This window comes from Fukomys damarensis, unplaced genomic scaffold, assembly GCF_012274545.1.
Source record: "Fukomys damarensis isolate Sample0158 unplaced genomic scaffold, DMR_v1.0_HiC HiC_scaffold_33, whole genome shotgun sequence".
NCBI classification, from domain to species: Eukaryota; Metazoa; Chordata; class Mammalia; order Rodentia; family Bathyergidae; genus Fukomys; species Fukomys damarensis.
Genome location: NW_022900945.1, coordinates 25,614,440 through 25,635,484, shown reverse-complemented (window position 1 = coordinate 25,635,484; position 21,045 = coordinate 25,614,440). Strand labels below are relative to the sequence as shown.

General features: G+C 38.9%; 1 protein-coding gene and 1 pseudogene across 1 annotated transcript in view; one reads left to right on the top strand and one right to left on the bottom strand.

Annotated features, from left to right (window-relative positions):
• Positions 1 to 514: 514 nt before the first annotated feature.
• Positions 515 to 1,642, top strand: LOC104876742 (annotated as a pseudogene).
• Positions 1,643 to 17,497: 15,855 nt separating this feature from the next.
• The window catches only part of Rpap2 (RNA polymerase II associated protein 2), a 91,808-nt gene continuing 88,260 nt past the window's right edge, over positions 17,498 to 21,045 (bottom strand). The window contains exon 13 of the mRNA XM_010644920.2: positions 17,498 to 17,571. The gene's annotated coding sequence lies outside the window, so the exon portion shown is untranslated. The remainder of the gene's footprint in view (positions 17,572 to 21,045) is intronic.

The window sequence follows — 21,045 nt, the reverse complement described above, 5'->3', positions numbered from 1 at the left end:
AAATAGAATAGTTATCCCTACTTTTTTCTGGTTTCCTGTCACATGGAATATTGTTTTCCATCCCTTGACTTTCAGTATGTGAATTTGTTTTTCAGTTAAATGTGTCTCTTGTATGCAGCATATTGTTGGATCTTGCTTTTTTTTTTTTTCTGTTTTTTTTGAGACAGGGTCTCACTGTAGGTGAGACTGACCTGGAACTCACTATGTAGTCCAGGTTGGTCTCGAACTCACAGCGATCCTCCTGCCTCAGCCTCCCGAGTGCTGGGATTACAGATGCGCCACCACACCCGGCTTGGATCTTGCTTTTTAATCCATTCTGCCAATCTGTTTATTTTGATTGGTGAATTGAGACCATTAACATTGATGGTTATAAACATTTGAAAGAGTAGCCTGTTGTCATCACTTTGGGATGGGTGGTGAGGTGTTGTTCCTCGTAGCTGTAGGTTCCCAGGATGGCATTAAAATCCTGGGTCTGTTTGAGGACCTATGTGAGGGTCACTACCACATTGCTGAGATGGTGGCCAGGCACGTGCTGCTGGAGATGTGCAAGCCAGTGGCCCTGTGTGCACTGCACCTGGAGGTCCAGGGCCAGACCTCTGCCTTGGAGGTGAGTACCCAAATGTGTGCCTGATCCTGTGCGAGTCTGTGGCCTGAGAAGGCATCATTTTTTTACAGCCTGGAAAACATAAATTTCCATTCTGATTTCAATGTCCCTTTGAACCTGTGGTAACTTTATTTACTGGGAAATATGAAATTGTTCAGTACTGCATGAGGACAGTTAGAATGGTCCAAAGTACCTGATCAGAAAGTAGAAATTCTAGGCTGTTAGACATGTTGTTATCAGCAAACCAGCACTATTGAACCTATATTGAAAACTCAAAAAAAAAATGGTTGGCTGCTGGCTTTTCATTTCTGGTCCAGTCTTGGTGAATGCCAAAGTTGAAAGAAAGAGATACTGCAATGGAGAAGCTATTCCTATCTATGTAGAAATAGGATTGTTCTCCTTGGTTAACTATTCCCAAAATGGCTATTTTTCTAAACCTAGACGTATTTGGCTAGTGGGAAAACAGACTTTCACATGGTTGCTAACATGTGAGGAACCCACACGACATACAGAACAGCAAAATTCTAAAACTTTCACCTGCTACTATCTCTATCCTGAATTACTGCATTATCAGAGTGGACTGTTCCTTAGCTGTAGATATTCACATTCCTGGTGCTAAAAACTTGACACTCAAACTGGTCATCGGTACAGTTCTGTACAATGGTTTTGGCAGAAGCTCCAGGGGCTGTCAGCCAGTTCAGTATGAAGATGAGCTGGTTGACACTGACCCTGCCAAAACAGCCTGGAGCATCACCAGTCACACAGATGTGGCATGAGAGGAAGAATTCTCTCGACACTTTGGTTTTTACCCTCAGCACCCTGACTATGAGGGAGAATTGTGTTATCTGTGTTTGCCTGCATACAAGAATTCCAGTTTCAGCCTCCGCTTCTTTTTCAGATCCACATGCTAGTGATAAAGAGGAGACATAGCCTGTTTCAGACAATGAGGGTATTTCAGAAATCATTGGGTTTATCATCAAATTAGAGTTTTGGTTCCTTCCCCTTGCCTTTTTTGGTGGAAGAGAAAGGAAAGATTAACTTAAGAACATAAATGAACATCAAGTGTGAAGACAATAGAAATTGAAGATTACTCGAACTTTCTAGTGGGCAGCACAATGGCCACACAAGTTTATGTGGTGGCCATCTGTCTCCTTTAGGGTGGGATGAAGCTGTGAAGGGTGAAGATGTAGCACAAATCCTGGTGGTGGGAGAGCAAGTGAGGGAGGGCCTGCGCTGACCTGTGAGAAGGGATTTTAAGGAATGAAAACCTGTGTAAGGAAGCCTTTCAAAGGGCTTCTCCAAGCGAAGCTAAAGTGTTCTCAATTTAAGGTGATGTGGATTCACGTGGCAGACTTGGTTTTGAGTGTGTAGAGGCATAGAAGTGTGCATGAACAGGAAAGTGGCCTACTCTAAATACTCAGACCTTCAAGTTCTAGGGTCTTTACGATTTCTTATCATATTACTTCATCAAAGATCAAGGTCCTTTGAAATCCCCTTTCTTGAGATCATGGTTGTAAAGGTCCTAATAAGATAATACAGTTTTCATTCTTTCAGTGGTAGATTAAAAAGTACAGTACTTTATAAATTGACTATGCAGCATTAGGAAATTTGGAAAGGCTTCCTTGAAAAGTCTGCCACTTCAAATGGGAAAGATTAATTTTAACACAAAATGTGTTTTGTTGAAAGCTATACTTTTAAACCACCTTTAAGTACTTTAACAGGGTATATATTTGATTGTCTTCATATTTTATTTATATAGATACAGCAGGGAAGAAAAGGTCAGATCTTTAGGATGCTACAAAGTAAAAAAAGGCATTTTTTTAACCTCCCTCTAATATTGTTATCAAACATGTTTTAAAAACTCTAGGCCTGGTCGAACTTATTTGGAATTTCTGCTATTTACAGCAATAGTCTTATCTCACCTATCATTAAATCTGAAATTAGGCCGAGAAAAAAAACTATAAAGTTAACATTAAATAGAAATATATATATATATATATATATATATAAATGTAAACTCAGAAGGTAGGAATGCTATTTTTTAAAAAAAGACAAATTTAACTCTTATCAAGAGGCTTAAGTAAACTGATGGCAGTCACTGCATAATACATTGTTTTTCCAATTTTTTCAGTAATTCTATTTAACCTGTGATTTTCTGTGTTGGTTTTGCTGCACCATTGTATAATTTAACCTCAGGATTTTCATACAGCAGGATTGTGTTGCTGCTAGAAATTTCAGCACCGTGTTTACTATTCCCTCTCCTTCCCACTCATGGTCACGTGCTCACTGGCTGTTTCATGGGCGTTAGTTTTGTGAGTTGAGAACATTTTTGCATACTTAAGTGGGAGAGATAGGGATTCCCGTAATAGAAATATGGACCGGCTGATTCTTGAGGGTTTGATTTAGAAACCCTGGTGCTTTCTAGGCAGAGTATTGCACTTGATTTGATAGAATTATTAGTTTTTATTTCAATCAGTATGTTCACTTAGAAATAGAAGAAACTCCTTTACAGTTAAATTATGTATTTAAAAATCAGTTGGCCATTTGATCAGGGAGTTTTCTACAAACATTAGGTAATGCATGCTTTTCGTCTTCTGGATATACCTTTCCTCTGTAACCATATAAACATTAGATGTGATTATGAGCCACTGTTTTAAAATCACATTGAACAATGGTTATACCAGTAATTATCACAAAACTTCTACCTTGTTTTGGTTTCTAAAGGTCTTTTACCATGCTTTATTTTCTGTATATCTTTTTTTTTTTTTTTTATTGGTACCTGGTATCAAACTCAGGACTTTGCACTTGAGACGCAGGAGTGGTGCCACTGAGCTAAATCCCCGGCCTTCTGTTTATATTTAAACAGATATCTGTATTTAAGTTCTGTCTGAACAGTTCATCTTCAGGTATTAATTTGTTTTCTAAGTTTACATATCATGTCAAGAAATCATGCATTTCCATGAAACCAAAACAAAGGGAAAGAAACAAACAGTATAGACAGAAAGCTTAATTATTTGGCTTCATATAGTAAAGCAACCACTTAATGGAATCCTTCAATAGGATTGCTGTATCTGTTTGATCAGAGAAATCATGAAGTCCACCTGGAAGAACTGAAGCAAAGCTGGCTTTGTGACATTTAAAAGAAGACCCAGCCAAGTGTGGTGGTGCACGGCTGTAATCCCAGCGCTCAGGAGGCCGAGGTAGGAGGAGTGATGTGAGTTTGAAGCCATCCTGGATTACATAGTGACTTTAAGGACACTTTAAGGACTGAACTACATGGTGAGACCATGTCTCAAAACAAAGAAAAGAAAAAAAAAGAGATTAGGTCAAAGGTATGCTTGACCTTGAGCAGTAGGTTGAAACAGCATACCATTTTTAAATCAAAATATCATTTTATGAGCACAGAAAGCAACATTGGCACAGAGGAAACTGTGAATGAAGATAAAAATTTACCTGCTATTCTTTATTCCACTCTTGCTTTTGTTTAGTTTGAAAAAAAAATATGACCTGATTATTTTCCTTCGAAGAAAAATATTCTGAAATCCTTAGGTAAAACTTTACTTTTTGTGTTTTTGTTTTGCACAATAAGAAACTCAGTAGGCAAATTTATGTTTTAACTATGAGAGCTTTCTTCTTATCTTTGTTTGTTTGTTTGTTTTTTGGTACCAGGAATTGAATTTAGGATTTTGAGCTTGCAAGGCAGGTGGCAGCACCACTGAGCTAAATGCCCCGCTCTCTTTTTATCTTTATTGAAAATGTAATAGTTTAACTTACAAGAAAAAAGATTGTATTTTGTAGTCTTGTTTGAACTCCATGAGTTCCTTTTCTTAATAAAATGATTATACTAAAAAAGACTTGATTCTTGAAAATTTGATTTTTTGGAGGAAGGAGGTTTGTGACAGGGTTTCGCTATATAGCCAGTCTTAAACTCCCTGTGTAGCCCAGGCTGGCCTTGACATCATGGTGATCCTCCTGCCTCAGCCTCCTGCATCCTGAAATTACTGGTGTGTGCCACCATGCCCAGCTATGAAAATTTCTTTGTCTCTTTCTTTCTTTTTTTTCCCCTGGTACTGGGCATCGAACTTGGGTCCTTGCACTTGTGAAGCAAGTGCTGGAACCACTGAGCTAAATCCCCAGCCTGTAAATTTGATTCTTGAAAATTTCCAGAAATTAGGTTTTAAATGTTCTCACCCCTCCAAAAAAAATATATATATACACACACACATATATATATGCAAACATAAGTAAACATATTTGTACATATGCAAATATATAAGAAAAATATATAAAAGTGTATAAAATATATATGTAAAGCATGTTTAAATATATAAACACACATTGTATATAAAATATACACACATGTATATGTGCAAGATACACGTATGTGTAATATACATATATGTGTATATATCAGATAATAAATATATAAATTTCATTTAAACATTCCACAGTTTATATGTGCATCAAATATGTTGTACACCATAAAAAAGTAAATTTTCTTTCCTACCAAATTGAACTATCACATGTATTATGTTACTTTTCATGAATATTTTTATTTATTGCTGATTTTTCTGTTTTGTTTTACTGATGTATTTCTTTTTCTTTTTTTTTTTTTTTTTGAACTCAGGTCCTTGTGCTTGCAAGGCAGGTGGTAGAACCACTGATGTATTTTTTTTTCCTTTTTTTTTCTTTTTTTGTGTGTATTGGGGATCAAACTCAGGAACTTGCAGCAGGTGTGGTGCCACTGCGTTAAATCCTGGGCCCAATTTCTTTTAATATTTGAGACAGCATTTCTCTCTCTAGTGTATGCTAGCCTCATACTTCTGGCGATCCTCCCACATGCTGATATTACAGGCATGCATCACTACACTTGGCTCTCCTATTTCTCTTTTACTTTATAATATGTTCTGGTAAGAAGAGTCTCTCTAAATGTTCTTTTTATAATTTTATTAGTGACTTTTAGTTATATAGTCATCATATAAATTTTATAAAATTCCATTACAGAGCTGGGTCCCAGCACTTGGAAGGCTGAGACAGGAGGATGCCTTGAGTTTGAGGCCAGCCTAGCCTACATAGTGAGTTCAAGACCAACCTTAATTACAGAGTGAGACTGTCTCAAAAACAAACAAAAAATTTCCATTACAAACCTGTTGATATTTTAATTGGTACAAATTTAATGTATATGTTAATTTTGAGGAAACTGATATTTTAAAGCTTATACATCATCTTCAAGACCATCACATAACTTTACACTATCTACTCTTTTATGTCTTCTGACACATTTTCTTCATTTAGTGTGTGTTGTTCTTATTAGATACAAGTATAATTTTTATTGCTGAAATACTTTTTGCATTTCCTTTCCTTGTGCTTGATGATAAAGCTCCAATTTTTTTTGTACTAGAGAACAAACTTGGTGTCACTCTACCACTGAGCTATAGTCTCAGCCCTTGTTTTTTATTTTGAGACAGGATCTTGCTAAGGTGCTTTTTGGGGGATGACACTGGCAGAAGGAGAAGAAAACAAGGGTTAGAGATCTAACAACGAAAAGACATATTTTGGATGGTATCTAAAGACTGCCAAATGTATCATTTGGTATGAGGGGTTCACATGGATGTCTGGGGTCAGGTTGTTTTAAGAAAGACCTAAGGTGTGGCCCAAGCAACTCGCATGAGGAAGGTCCTGCTGCCTTGTAGGCCGTCTCAGAGATGGGTCCCTAGTGGTCAGAGCCATACCAGGAATCTTCACAGGCCTGTATGTGGAGTGCTTGTAGCCTGTGTATGTATATCCCTTCCTACCTGGGAAGCCTTCACTGCCTTTCTTCTAAAGTAGCCAAGTTGAAGCCTAAGCCTAAAAACACCATCACTCACTCTTTCAGCTGTTAGAGACAACCCTGACTAATCAACAGTGCCAAGAATCATGCTCTTCTAACATCCATTTTGATTTAAAATCTCTTATGTTTGAGATGGACTTTTCTCTGTTGACAGTGGGCTGGGTTTGTCCTACTCATTAGGTGTGGTACTGCTGGATTGTGGTAAATCCTGATTGGAAAACAGTATAAACACATTTCCTGGTAAATGTATAAATACATATATGGATGTTGGTTGTTCCCCTCCCTAGCACTCACATACACTGAGAAAGAAGCAATTGAGACATGCTCAGCATCTGGCCCTCATAAAAGGGCTCGAGTGAGTCATGACTGCACCAACAGAGCGGGCTGTCTTGCTTGTGGAGAGCGTTGTATTTACCTCCTATTCTCTTTTCCTCCCATTCTGCCTGTGCTGCTCTCCCTTGCTTTATGATAGGTCGACTGTGTGCAAAGATGTAGATAGGAAGGAAGTGAGTTTGGGGAAGGGCAGCAAGGAGAAGACAGCTACATATTCAACCCCAAATCAGTTGTTTTGGAGAGAGCAACCTGTTTTCTGCATTTGAGAAGAGAACAATAAAGTAGTAGAAAGAACCTTGGTATCTTTATCCTATCTGCAGGCCACTGAACCTACTGGCACTTGAGTTTGCTTATCTGACAGCTGGGACCAGTAATAGCTGCCCTATTGAGAGGAAGGAGAAATTTTGCTTCAGAGAATTGCTGAATGCCAATTCTGGAGTGATCTTAAATGTTGTCTTTTCCAGTGCTCAAGAAAAACCCCTTGTAGGCAGCTTTAGATCATGCTTTAACAGAAAGATTTGACCCTTGAGAGGCTAAGTGGTTTATCCCAGTTTGTATCTTGTATCTCAAGACAAACCCATATCTTATTTGGCTCTAGACCCCATTACTTGATACATTGATGTCAGAGGACATACTATGATCGCCTTTTGGGAAGGGGAACCACAAGGTGGCTTCCTTGGTCCAAGGCTTGGGATAATTCTTGCGTCCTCTTTCCACAGAAGGCCTAGTCGGCCCCAGTTCAGTTTCCTCAGAGCCCTGCTGTGTGTTGTGGGAGCAGGCAGGTTGTTAATCTGATAAACGGCTTCCTGCTAAGGTGGGAGGAGTAAACTAGAAAGCTTCTATGCCGCCCTCCAGGGTGGCTGGTGGAAGACTCTGGTGACTTTGCCCACAGAAGCACCTTATGACTGTGATCTGAGAGGATGACGGCTTTGGGGATCACTTGACCCTGGGTAGGAGTCTCGGCTCTGCTTCTTGCTAGCACTTTTATCTTGAGTTATCCAAATTTTAGTTTCCTCTTCAGAAGAATGTAGATAAGCATGCTTACTGTGAAATGTGGGTATTGTTTTAATAAATGGGATTTCGTCATATACAATCAACTAAAAAGCAGTTGTATGCACGGAGGGGGGCACCTTGAGGTAAGCTGGTTAGGCATCGGGTAGTTTTTTATGTCTCATTCTTCAAATACACGTCTTGGTCTATATATGTTTATTGCTTCAGTAAATGCATTCTGAATTGTCAACTGTGATAGCATGTGGGGCTAAGCATTGTCGAGGCCGACGGTGTACTTGCCTTTGTAGAATTCACACTTGAACCAGAACCACGCGGTAGTAAAGAACTTGTTACAATTGCAGAGGGGAAAGAGCATGGGAATATAAACCTGACCATTTCATCAGGCTGCTAGAGATCTGACATTTGACAATCTGGGCCTCCTCTCAGATTATGAGGCATATGCTTCCCTTGTTGGAAGGTGTGAAGGAGAGGCTGGGCTGCCGAACTACTGAGAGGAGGAGGTGGCTGAGGTAGTGCTCCGCGGGTGGAGGGAAGGCCAGCCTGGTGGCCCTGGAGATGCTTCCCATCTGCTGCTGGTAAAACCCACTACCTTGGGCAAGGCAGCCTGATGCCTCCAGCTCAGAGTTTATGGGATAATTTACTTGTTATCTGAGGCATTTATAGGGTGTAGGTGTTCCATATCTTCCAGGGAAGGTAAATGTAGCAAAGACGTGTTCCAGCTCCCAGCCCATTGACTCATCAGTCACCTTGACTTTGGGCAGGCCAGTGAGTACTCAGCCTTTCCCGTGAAGCAGTAAGAGGGTTTGGCTCTGGACACAGAACTTGGACAAAGGGCTTGATGCCAGTTGGGCTGATAGGAAGCCCAAGGTACTACTCTCTTGAGGATTGAATAGGGGTTAGGAGCAGGCTGCACAGTCTTCTGGGATCTCCAGATCTTCCATGATCCAGCTGCTCCCCATTTCACCTTACGCCACTTTTCCTGTTTATTTCTCAACAACTAACATACCAGGCTAGCAGGTAGGTCCTTCACATACCCCCAAGCACAGGGAAACAAATTCCCACCTCACTGATTTTGTTTAGGATTAGATCCCTAATCTTTCAATTCCCCTTAGATACAGTTAGCTTATCTCTCAAGCCCACCTCTATTCTGCTCTTCTCAGGAAACCCTGCTTAACTTCTACAACACATACTGACCTTTCTGCTTTTGGATATCCCCATGTTAGCTACTCTTCATTAATTATAGTCTTATTCACTCAATTCATCAGAAAGCCTTACCTATTCTATTCCCCAAACTCACCCCCTTCTCCCCATCTGCACTGCTTTACCCTTGATAGCTCTTGGATGGATGATTAGATACCCTTGTAAACTGGTCTCCCTGCCCTCACTCTGCTTCTCTCTAACTCCTCTGTATTCCATGCAGTACTTAATGATTTTTAATTTTTTAAAAAATTTTCTTCTGCAGCACTGGGGATCTGTCCCAGGGTCTTCATACCGAGCTACATCTTCAGACACCCTCACCTCCCCCTTTGAGACTAAGGCACTCTTAGGTGCTCAAGCTTGGCTCAGCCTGGTGATCGTCCCGTCTCAGCCTCTCAGAGAGCCGTGATTACATGTGTCACCATGTCTAGCTCTAGTGGTCTCTTTAAAGGTGTATTGGCTCCTGTTACTTCTTGCTTACAGTTTCCCAAACACCCTCCACTACAGCCCACGAGCTCTGCTAGTTCACACTTGGCTACCTTCCCATACGCTTCTCATTTCGTCGTTTATCTTGGCTCTTTTTGTTTGGGACTTCAGCTGTTTTTCAGTTCCTCAAACAGACCAAACTATTACTCCTACTTCTGGGTTTTTGTGCCTACTACTTATTCTGTCTAGAAATGTCTCAACTCTTTAGTGCCTGTCTCCGCGTCGTTCAGCTCTCCACTCAAGTGTCATCGCCTCAGCAAGGTCTTCCTGGCCAGAATCTAAAGTAGCACTTGCACCTTTAGTTCACAGCTTATTTCGTTATATTCTTTATATCATTAACATATTTCTTTTGTTATTTTTTTTGAGGCAGGGTCTTCCTTTGTAGTTCAGGTTGGCCCTGAACTTACTATGTAGCCCAGCTTGGCCTCCAACTCCTGGCAATCCTCCTGCCTCAGCCTCCTGAGTGTGGGGATTGCAGGTGTGTACCACCACACCCAGCTCTATATCATTAACATTTTCTGAACTTACCTGTTTCCTTTGTTTCTCTGATAGAGAGAAAGTGCCTCCAGAATAGAAACAATATCTTGTTACAGCCTCAGAATTTAAATTAGGCCATGGGCTGGGGATTTAGTTTAGTGGTGCTGTGCCTGCCTTGAAAGCACAAGGTCCGGAGTTCAATCCCTGCTCCTGCTAAATAAATAAATAAATGAATGAATGAATAAATAAATAAATAAATAAAATTATGCCTAACGTATGAACAAGACCAATAAATGCTGATTAAGAATTTATTACATGAGTATTAGGTGCCTTCTACATAGTTGGCATTGAAAATCCATAATTTAAAACATCCATAATTACTACCATAGAGTAGAGATACAAACACATATCCTGGACAAAGGATTCTCAAAGATAGTCCATGAAGCTAGTTTCTGGCAAGTGATTTAATGATTTCAGATGAAAAACTAATTAAACAATTCTGTTCACATTGAACTCAACTAATTTAAAATGTAAAATGGATTGGGATTTCCATAGACATTCTAAGCTTGGAGGGAGCCTATGTATACAATTGCCAACAGCCTCTGATTTGACAAAGGTCAGGGAATTTTCAGGACTTATATTACTTGACCTGCTATTTTTTTTTCATTAAGTTTATTGGTACTTTCTAGGTATACAGTACAGTTACATTCATTACTGGGATCTTGTATCTTTACATGATGTGTCTTGGTTTTTATTTTTTCCCTGTTCCCCTGCCCTGTGTTCACCCCCTCCACCCTTCCCTACTTACAAAGATTTTGTTTCCATTTTTTCCTTTTCTCATATTAGCCTCTGCTGTTGTTGACAGTTCCTTTTTGGACATTCTGCCCTCTCTTGGCTTCCTTTTTTTTCTTCCTGGCATGGGGGATCACACTCAGGACCTTGGACTTGTGAGGCAGGCACAGAACCACTCCATAGACATTCTATTACTTTCTTGTTTCATAACAGTTACTATAAGGACTGTACTGGTCAGTTCATTATAGCTAATTTTAGTTATGAATTATAGATTGTTTTGGATATGCTTCATTTTATGATAGTGTTAAAAATCTTAGTCATAAAAATTTAATTTAAAATAGTTTTATTGATACATATTAGTAATACAGAATAATGAGGTTCATTTTGGTATGTATGTAACATATTTTGATTATTTTCATTCCCATTACCTCTTTTCCCTTTCCTCCTCTCTTCCCTGGTCCCCTGGTCTCCCTTCACATTCCTGTCATTTCACATTTTATTTATTTTTAGTTTGCTCATAGGGGATTGAACGCAGGACCTTGCACTTGTGAGGCAGGCGATGGCACCACTGAGCTAAATCCCTGGACCTTCTCATAGAACAGAAACCGCACTATATTTAACTTTCTGAGACTGGCTTATTTTACTTAACATTATGATCTCCAATTCCACTAGTTTTTCTGCAAATAACCTGATTTTTTGTTCTTTATGGCTGAACCATACTCCATTCTGTATATAAACCATGTTTTCTTTATCCATTCTTTAGTTTATGGGCATCTAGGCTTTTTCCCACAGTTTAGCAATTGTGAATTACTCTACTATAAACATGTGAATGCATGTATATGCTGTCTTTAATTCTACGAATATAATAGAGTAGTATAGTTGGAACAAATGGTATGTCTGTTTTTAGTTTTTTTGAGGCATCTCTACTAAAAATACATTTTTTTTTACTATTCTGTTAAATCTCATGACACTAGTCATTGAACACTAGAATTAATGATGATTATAATATCAGTAGTAGTATAGTAGAGAATATCATAAATGTAAATATTTAGTAGGATTTTAGTTGAGTACACACCAAGAATCTGTATGAGGTAGGACAAGATACTCTGCAAGAGTGTTGATTTAGCGCAGTAGCTTAAAAAAGTTCAAATGGGAAATACAGTGCTGGATATCTCAAAATTAGACTTTATTGATATGTGAATGGCCCCAAAGGGCATTGCTTCTTGTGACACTTTGTGCTGTAGTGCTACAAAGCTATCAAAGTTTGACACAATTTTCAAAGTATGGTTGCTTGTCTGGTATGTCAACTGATGTTTCCCAAACTATGCATAGGAGACTGATTATATTAGGAAAAGTAGAGCCCAAAGTTACGGGATATCATTCAACATACTTCTTGGAGCAAAAATATGAAAGATGACTGAAAATTACGATTTAAAATGATTAGTGTAAGACATATCACCATTAGTCCTCAAAACACTGCCACTTGCTTCAAACACACTAATCCATCTTTTTGCCATTTTCTGAAGCAGTTCTGGAAGCCTTCTTCAGTGAGTATCTTCCTGAGGTTTAATGAGGATAGTAAATGTCTGGGCTGTTGAGCGCTACCCAACAGAAAGGTAGGCTTGTAAAGACACTGCAGTGTCACCCTCCCTATCTACCAGACCTCACGTGTGGCTTGTGCTCTTCCCAGAGTCAGAGTGACCATGAAAGGAAAATGTTTTGAGTTGACACCGAGGAAGCTGTAAGAACTGAAGAGAATCATGTAAGAAGACTTTCAAACTGTTTCAGAAAGTAGCAAGAATGATGGGATCAGTGTGTTTAAAGCGAGGGGGATTAATGGCAATATGTCTTTTACAGCAGTGTCCTTTACTGTAATAATTTTGAAATGGTTGGACAGTCACTGTATTTTGATCATATGCCATGTGCAAATCATATCCCTGTTACAGTGCTTGAAAGCTTGAGAGCACAGAAAACTCGGGGCACAATTCTTTTATTAAAAGATGCTGTTGAAAGCAAGTAAGGAAAACAACTGGAGTTGAACCCTGATTTATGGCTCTAGCCAGTCCTCCCTGAGCCGATCACAGGTACTTTGGTGAACTGTTGAAAACAAGTTTATTCCTCTCACTGGTTTGGAATAATTATTTTCATTTAAAAATTTTTGTTTGTAATAATTTTAAATGAAAATAATTAAATTCATAATCAGAAGTCTTCTTACAAAGAAAATTCTCAATAATCCTGGACAGAATGATTCATGAGCTCTCTCAAATATTGACGTTCCATACAGAACTTTTAGAAACTAGCACTGAACAATATACTTTCTAACTCAGCTTTTGAGGCCAGTATTTCTTTTTTAAAAAATTTTAATTTTTTTGGTACCTGGGATAGAACTCAGGGCCTTGTGCTTGCAAGGCAGATGTGGCGCCACTGGGCTAAATCCCTGGCCCTCAGTATTACTTTAATTTCAAAATCAGACAAAAGCATTATGAGGAGTTACAAACCATTATCACTATGACACAGGCAAAGCATTTAACTACTGACAAAATATACTAATAAGACAAAATGAAAATGCATATGATCCAGTGGCACTTATCCTAGGATGCAAGGTTAATTTAGCTTTTGAGTACCAATAAGTGTAAATTATAACAACAGAAATGACCAAAAAAAAAAAAAAGATCATTTGTATAGATGCATTATAGTCTCAGGCAAAATTGCTTTATGACCTTTTATGACTGAAAAAGTCAAAAATCTCTTAGCAAACTCTAAATACCAGGAAATTTGTTCAACCTGGTAAAAGTTCTCAATAAAAACTTACCCTTGACATGTTTAATGGTGTAAAGCTGAATGCTTTCCCTTTAAGAGTGGAAGAGGGACTGCCCCCCAACCCCCTTAAGGTTCAGTAGTGTTCTGGAGGTCCTAGCCAGGGCAGTAAGACAAGATCCAGAGATTGGCAAAGAAGTAGTACAGTAATCTTTATTTGCTGATGACATGATTATATATATAGAAAATTCCAAGGATTCTACCAAAAAAAAAAAAACCCTACTAGAACTAATAAATAGTAGAAAAAGTATTCAGTTTTTCTAAAAATGGCCAGAACCTTTATTCTGTAGACATCTTTGCTTCTAATGCCAACATGGGTGTGTGGTACTTTCCACAGAAAACTCAAGGCTTTAATCCCAGGACAAAGTTGTGATAGGTATGTTTGCTGGTTTTATTGAACTGATCCTTACAGAAGAGTCTTCCTTCCTCTCCCACTTGGTAAATATTTCTTCTCTGCCCTAAGGCTTTCTCTGAGAAACTCCTCAAGTAACAGTTGTTTTTCCAAACTCTTAAAACCTAAGGGCTACTCAGTGGCTCTATGGTCTCTCAACCTATAACCAAGCTCAGAGGCTCCAAACACCAAAAAACCCAAGCCTTAAAAACCAAAGTGTGTTCTGACCCAAACTGGCAGCCCGCCACGAGCTCAGCATTCCCTGGGCAGCAGAGTGAAGGAGGAGGCGATCTCAGTTTAGCTCACCCCGACGGGTGGTGACCCTAATCCCAGGTAGGCTTTGATTGAGAGTCCTGTTTTGAGCTGTGCTGTGTGCCGCCCCCATGGGTTCTTTTGTTTTTACTTAAGGTGATACATAAAAACAGAAGAACGTACATATGAATGGGGTAACATGTAACATTTCAATACGTGTACCTATTGTACAATGTTTAAATCAGGTTAAAAATACCTCCTCAAACACATCATTTCTTCTTGGTGAAAACATTAAAAATCCTTTCATCTAGCTTTTTAAGATATACAGAATGAAACTGATCTACAGCTTCCCTACTGTGCAAGAGAATACTATCTCACTGTAAGTTAATAACCTATTGGCCAACTTTTCCCTTCCTCCTGCCCTCCCGCAGCCTCTGGTAACTGCCATTCTAGTCTCAACTTTTATGACATAAACTTTTTAATATGTCACATGAGTGAGATCATGTAGTATTTGTTTTCCTGTGCTTATTTCACGTACCATATGATCTTTACTTCTATCCATGTTGTCCCACAACAATTTTGTTCCTTTTTATGGCTAACTAGTATTTCATTTTATATATAACATATTTTCTTTATCCATTTATCAGTTAATGGACACTTTTAGTTATTTCCATTTCTTGGCTAATATGAATATATTATGGATATATACCAGTAGTGGGATTGAAGGATCATATAATAGTTCTATTTTTAATTTTTTGAGGAACTTCCATACTGTTCTCAATAATATATGTTCTAATTTATATTCTCACTAACAGTATACACAGTTTCCCCCTTCTCTACATCCTTATCTATACTTGTTATCTTTTGGCTTTTTGGTAATAGCCGTTCTTACTGGGATGAGGGACATCTCATGGTTTTGATTTGTGTTTCCCTGAAGATAATGATGATGAGCACTTTTTCATATATCTGTTGGCTTTTTGTATGTCTTTTGAGAAATGTCTATTTAATTCTATTGCCCATTTAATTTTTTTTTCCTTTTTTGCTACTGAGTTTTTGGAGTTCCTTATATATTTTGGACATAGATGTGTAGTCTTCAGGTATTTCATCCTATAGGTTTGTCTCTCCACTGTGATGTTTCCTTTTTGAGCAGGGTTGACCATGGACAAGGAGTTTGAGAACTAGGCTGTAGCAACTGGTCTGCTAAAACTGGCTGACCTTGTCTCTGGTAAATGTCTCCATGTCTTAAGTTTGTACATATTTTGTTTTGAGACAGGGTCTTGCTATGTAGTTCAGGCTGGCCTCAAAATCACTATGTAGCCTAGATTGGCCTTCAACTTGCAGTGATCCTTCTGCCTCAGCTTCCTGAGTGCTGAGATTACAGGTGAGCACCACCACATCCAGATTACGTTTGTAAATTTTTTGAGTGAGGGGTTTAGACTAAGCTCAGTGATTTTCCAATTCTTTTCTTACTAGCAAGATTCTTTATCCGAAGGAAAACTTATCTGGATGCTCTGAAATCTTATTTGATGTACTGAAAAGGTTAGAGCTGCTTTGGTTGATCCTTATTAGTATGGGGTAAGAAAGTTCTTTTTATATAAAAGTTTCTTTGTACACAGATGGATAACGTATTAATGGGACAGTGTGAAAACAAGGGTTAAGGACATGGAAGTGAGCACGTTAACACCACAGGTTATATTTTTGCATATCAAATGTGAAGATAAAGCTGTTACAGAAGATATTAGCTAACCGTTTCTCTGGAAAGTCTTATACATTATGACATGAACTAGTACAAAGTTGTCTGTATGTCAGCTTTAAAACAGTACAGAACCTGATGCTGCACACTCTGAGTTGCATGGTCCTAGTAAATAGAGATCGGATGGGCATCCAGGGCCCTGGCTTTCCTGCTAATCTAAATAATGAAACCGTTCACTGCTGCAACACTTTGCTATTTTATTCCTGTCAGAGGCCCTGTGAGCTTGGATCAAGGTTCACTCAGAAAACCAGTTTCCACTTTCTTTAATTATGCAAACTAGAGTGAGATGACTGAGAACTTGCTTTTGATCTGTAAGACATGGGGAGTTTTGCAAGCCCTAAGGGAGTACAGAATTTCCTGAAGATGTTGCAAGGTGGCTGGCTTTATTCTGAAGTCATGCAATATTTTCCTTTGCTTTGGTTGTGACTGCAGAGGTGCTGGGAAGCAAAATGAAGACTGATACCTTGAAGTGGGCTTTTCTCCATAGGCCCAGAGGCAAGGCCATCTCACTGAGAGAGAAGAGCTTGTGTCCAAAGGTATTTTTGATCCCATTCCACCACCTCATTTCTTCACTGGTAATCAGCTTTCCAAAACATATATTTTTCCTAAGGGAAAGGCAAGCAAAGGCTTGAAGATTTATAGAAAGCTGGATGGCTGAGATTACCTGTGTGTATTTTGTTAGTTTAGTTTGGAAAAGCAGCTTCATGGGGTAACACATTTCATTGGGCCATTTCTGCAGTCCTCAGCAGTAGCTGCCCCATAAATTGTTCTCCGGGTGAGCGTGTGCACACTCTGGCTTGTGCCTCTCAGGCCAGAGAGCAAACTTCCAGGAGTCAGTCCCAAGCAGACCCAGGCCTCTCTGGCTACATCTCAGTTAAATTACCTGATCCCCTCACCTTCCCTAGGTCCAGCAGAGGTAGGCTTCTAGGTATCCTTAGCCTCTTCTTCTACCAGGACTTACACAGTGTCAGGCTATAAAGATTTTCAAGATTTAAAATGTTATCATCTTCTTTGGCTGTAGGCAAATCTTTACAGAGAAGTAGATCCTGTTCTCTAAGGAGTGTGAAGAGCAGCTAGTCATGGAAATGATTTTTAAGCACACGATGCTAATATCTTATAAAAACTTCACTGAGATTCAGTCTACTAGGGTTTTTAAGATTTAAGAAACTCATGGAAATAGAAATATTCAAAGATCAAAGTTTTTTAAATAAAGGCATTTTTCTCTGAATATAATCGTGTATGTATTTAAATGGAAGTGAAACTCAGTCACACTGTTTACTTTTCACAGTAAAAGTTACTTAGAATTCAGATTGTTTCTATGGAAGAACAGGATTTTTTCTAAACATTTCTTTCCATACTGTGAAACTTGGGTGTTCCCAAGAAAACCTAGAAGTAATGTTTTATTGTAGGATGTCACATACTTCAACAGTGAAGATCGTCACACGAGATGTGAGCATGGGGATCCGGAGACAGTGAGTGCGGCGGGGCTCTGAGTCAGCAGTACACAGGACTGAGCCTCAGACCGGGCGGGACCCTAGGTGTTCCTCTCTCGCCAAGGCTGAGAAGACAGCAAAGGGCAGCATCCCTGAGTTAGGCTGGGTGAATGGAGCTCAGTGTGTATCAAGGTTCTAGAAAAAGCACAGGAGAAGTTAGGAAGAGAATATGAGAGGTGGGGACTCAGGATCATGAAAATTAACTTTCAGTATTTTTCAATGATAGTTTCAGTCTCTCACTCATGTGTCCTTGAAAATATATTACTACCCAAAGACTTCTGTTTTGGTTGGCTCTCATCCCTAGTTAACCTTGTCTTCTTACTCATGGTTGCCCGTTCTCTGAATTTTCTCCAAATTCAGACTTCTGCCTTGAGAAACTCACACGGATACCTTGTCTCGTCTCTGGGTCTTTCCTCTGGAGGGTGCTTTGGCCAGGGCCGTACTCTTCCACATCCTTTCAGCCCCACCTTATAACACCGAATCCATCCTACTGTTCCTTCACAGAAGTGCCCTCCCATCTCTGAGCACAAGAGCAAAACTGGTGCCTTTTAGGTGGTCAGTATCCAAACCAGAATGGTTTTACAAATAAAGGGGGGTGATTTTAGTTAAGAATGTTGCTGGATAACAGGTATAAATTAGAACTGTTCCAGGCAAACCAGGATTATGTATTTGGCATTTATCCTAGTTGTGACACCATCCCACTGACAGGCTGATTTTGAGAGCAGTCTTTGGATCTCCTGCATCCAGCCAGTTTTATTTAATTTTAAAATTAAAAATTTTATACAGGGTCTCACCTTATAATTAAGGTGGCCTTGAACTATGTAGTTCAGGCTGGCCTCAAACTCACAACAATTTTCCTGCCTCAGCCTCCTAAGTGCTGGGATTACAGGAATGCACCACCATATATGGCCTTCCTTCCTTCCTCTCTTAAACTTTCTATTGGAATTACAGAACATTGCAAATGTAGTTGTTTTTGTGTACCTCTCAGCCACTTTTTTCCTCATTAATATTTTGCATTTGTAAGGCTACATTTGTCAAAATTAAGAAGCTCCATTGGTTCGTTACTGTTGACCACAAAGCTTATTTGGATTTAACCAGTACTTTCATTACTATCTTCTTTCTGTTCCAATCCAGTGCAGGGCAGCACACTGCATTTAAGTTTTCATGTGTTCTGTTATTTGTTTTTAGTTTAAGAGCTTGTAGAAAAACAGCTCAAAATCACTCTGTGGTTGTAACTACCCATGCAGTGGCCTGTACTGGGGGGAGCTGCAGCCCAGTGTTCAGTGTCAGGCTGAGTGCTTATCTTCAGCCAAGACCTGCTAGATCAGCACAGGATTCCTGCACAGCCTGCACCTTAGGATGAACAGCAATAAACTCAGGAGCTCGTGTGTTCCATTTCGCCTGAAATTCCTTTTTTTTTTTTCTTTTAACTGGGGATTGAACTCTTCACAATCTCCTCATAAGCAGAGATCAGGCAGGACTGCCCATGGGTGTTCAGTAGACTGCACAGAACTTCCTGGACTATCACATCAGACTGAGTGTCCCTTGTCACATGGATAGCAGTGTCTGCATGACACCGAGAATATGTTATAGTAGTGGCAGGCATGTTAACGTAAGACCCCTCTGAGAAGCTGTCATCAGCCTTGGGACTGGTTACTTGCACAAGATAGGGTTCCCAGATGGCTGCCTGGATCTGGCTAATGAAATATCCAGCAATAGTGACTTCCTTAGCACCAGCAAACATGTAGATATATTTTACCTTTTGGAAATAGAAGTGGGCGCCATCTGAGTTCCTGCTGCAAGGAATTTAGGGATATCCTCCTTCTCCAGGACATCAAAGGTTCTGGATATTTTCCTTTTTGTAGTGCTGGGATAAAACCCAGGGCCTCATACATGGTATGAAAGTACCACAGAGCTACACCCAGGAGTTTTTTACATTATTATAACCCAGAGTAACACAATATGGACCCCTCTCTGGTTAGTGTGGGTCTACATATATTATTTGGATAAGGAAGAGGTTTTTTCACTTATTCAGTACTTTTTATCAACACAGTCTCATGTATGTTTTATACATATATATTTTGTATTTTTTTTTTTTTTGAGGCAACCTGTTTCTTAACCTTCTTGAAAATCTCTATTTTTGTTTTGGAGCAAGATATTAAACCTAGGACCTTTGGCATGCTAGACATATGCTTTACCAGTGAGCTGTAGCCCCAGCTCTAAAATCTTTTCCGAACATCTTTAAATAATGCTAGTAATTTTTCTTTTTCTTTTTGATTTTTTGAGACAGGGTCACACTATGCAGTTGAGACTGACCTGGAACTATGTAGCCCAGGCTGGTCTCGAACTCACAGTGATCCTCCTGCCTCAGCCTCCTGAGTCCTGGGATTACAGGTGTGCGCCACCACGCCTGGTCTTCATTTCAGATTATAATCCAATAGTATTTTTTTGTTTTGGTTGCTGTTGACAGTTCAGCACTAGCCACTTGGAACTCTTGTGGGTTGTCTACGTCCCTTTGTCATGTTCCTATCCTTTTGTTTGAGCAGTTCTTTACTTGAAATATATATATATATACACACACACACACACATAATATATATTTCACCCATTTTATGTGCACAGATATCTTTAAAGCTTACAAAGTTATGCAAAAGACACAACTTTTATAACATTTTTGTCAGCCCTGAGACCCCTTGTACCTTTCTGCAGACAATCCCTGCTTTCATTGTAAGCCCATGCAACCAGATAGCTGCTTTAGAGATTTCTTTTGGACTTTCATACAAATAGAATCATACCTTATGTGGCCTAGTCCTCAGGCTTATTTCACCTCTCAAAATGTTTTTGAGGTTCATCTGTAGCGTGTACCAGTACTCTACGATATGGATGTCATTTAAAAAAATCTATTTACCTGTTAGTTGATGGTCAGATTGTTTCCAACTTTATTTTTTGACAAATATAATATTGCTATAAACATTTACATAAAATTCTTTGTCTGAACACATCTTCATTTCTCTGCAGCTGGCACACTGAGTACAACTGGGGGATAGTATGGCAACCTTGTTTAAATTTTTAAATGAACATGTAGCTTTTTTATAATACCACAGTCATTCTAGTGAACATGACATACTAATTTTGGTTTTGATTTCCATTTCCTAATAGTGACGTACACATTTTCATATGCTAAGCTGCTCATGTATCTTTGTTGAAATGTCTATTTGAATTTTGTCTATTTAAAAATTATTTGCTTTGAGTTTTAAGAACTATTCATATATTCTGCATACAAATCCTGTATCAGATACATGATTTAGAAAATTTTTCTCCCAGTCAGTGGTTTGTCAATTAAATTTCTTAATGGTGATTTCTGAAGCATAAAATTTTTGTATTTTAATCCATCTTATGGATTGTGCTTTTGCTATCTTAAGAACTCTTTTCCCAAATGAAGGTCATCTAAAGTTTTCTGTTTCTTATAAACATTTTAGTTTTAGCTTTTATGTTCAGGTTTCTGATCCATTTTGTTTAATTTTATATACCACGGTAAGGGACTTAATCTTTTTGCTTTGCTTAGCATCTACTACCAAATGTCCTAGTATTATTATTTTTTTTGAAAAG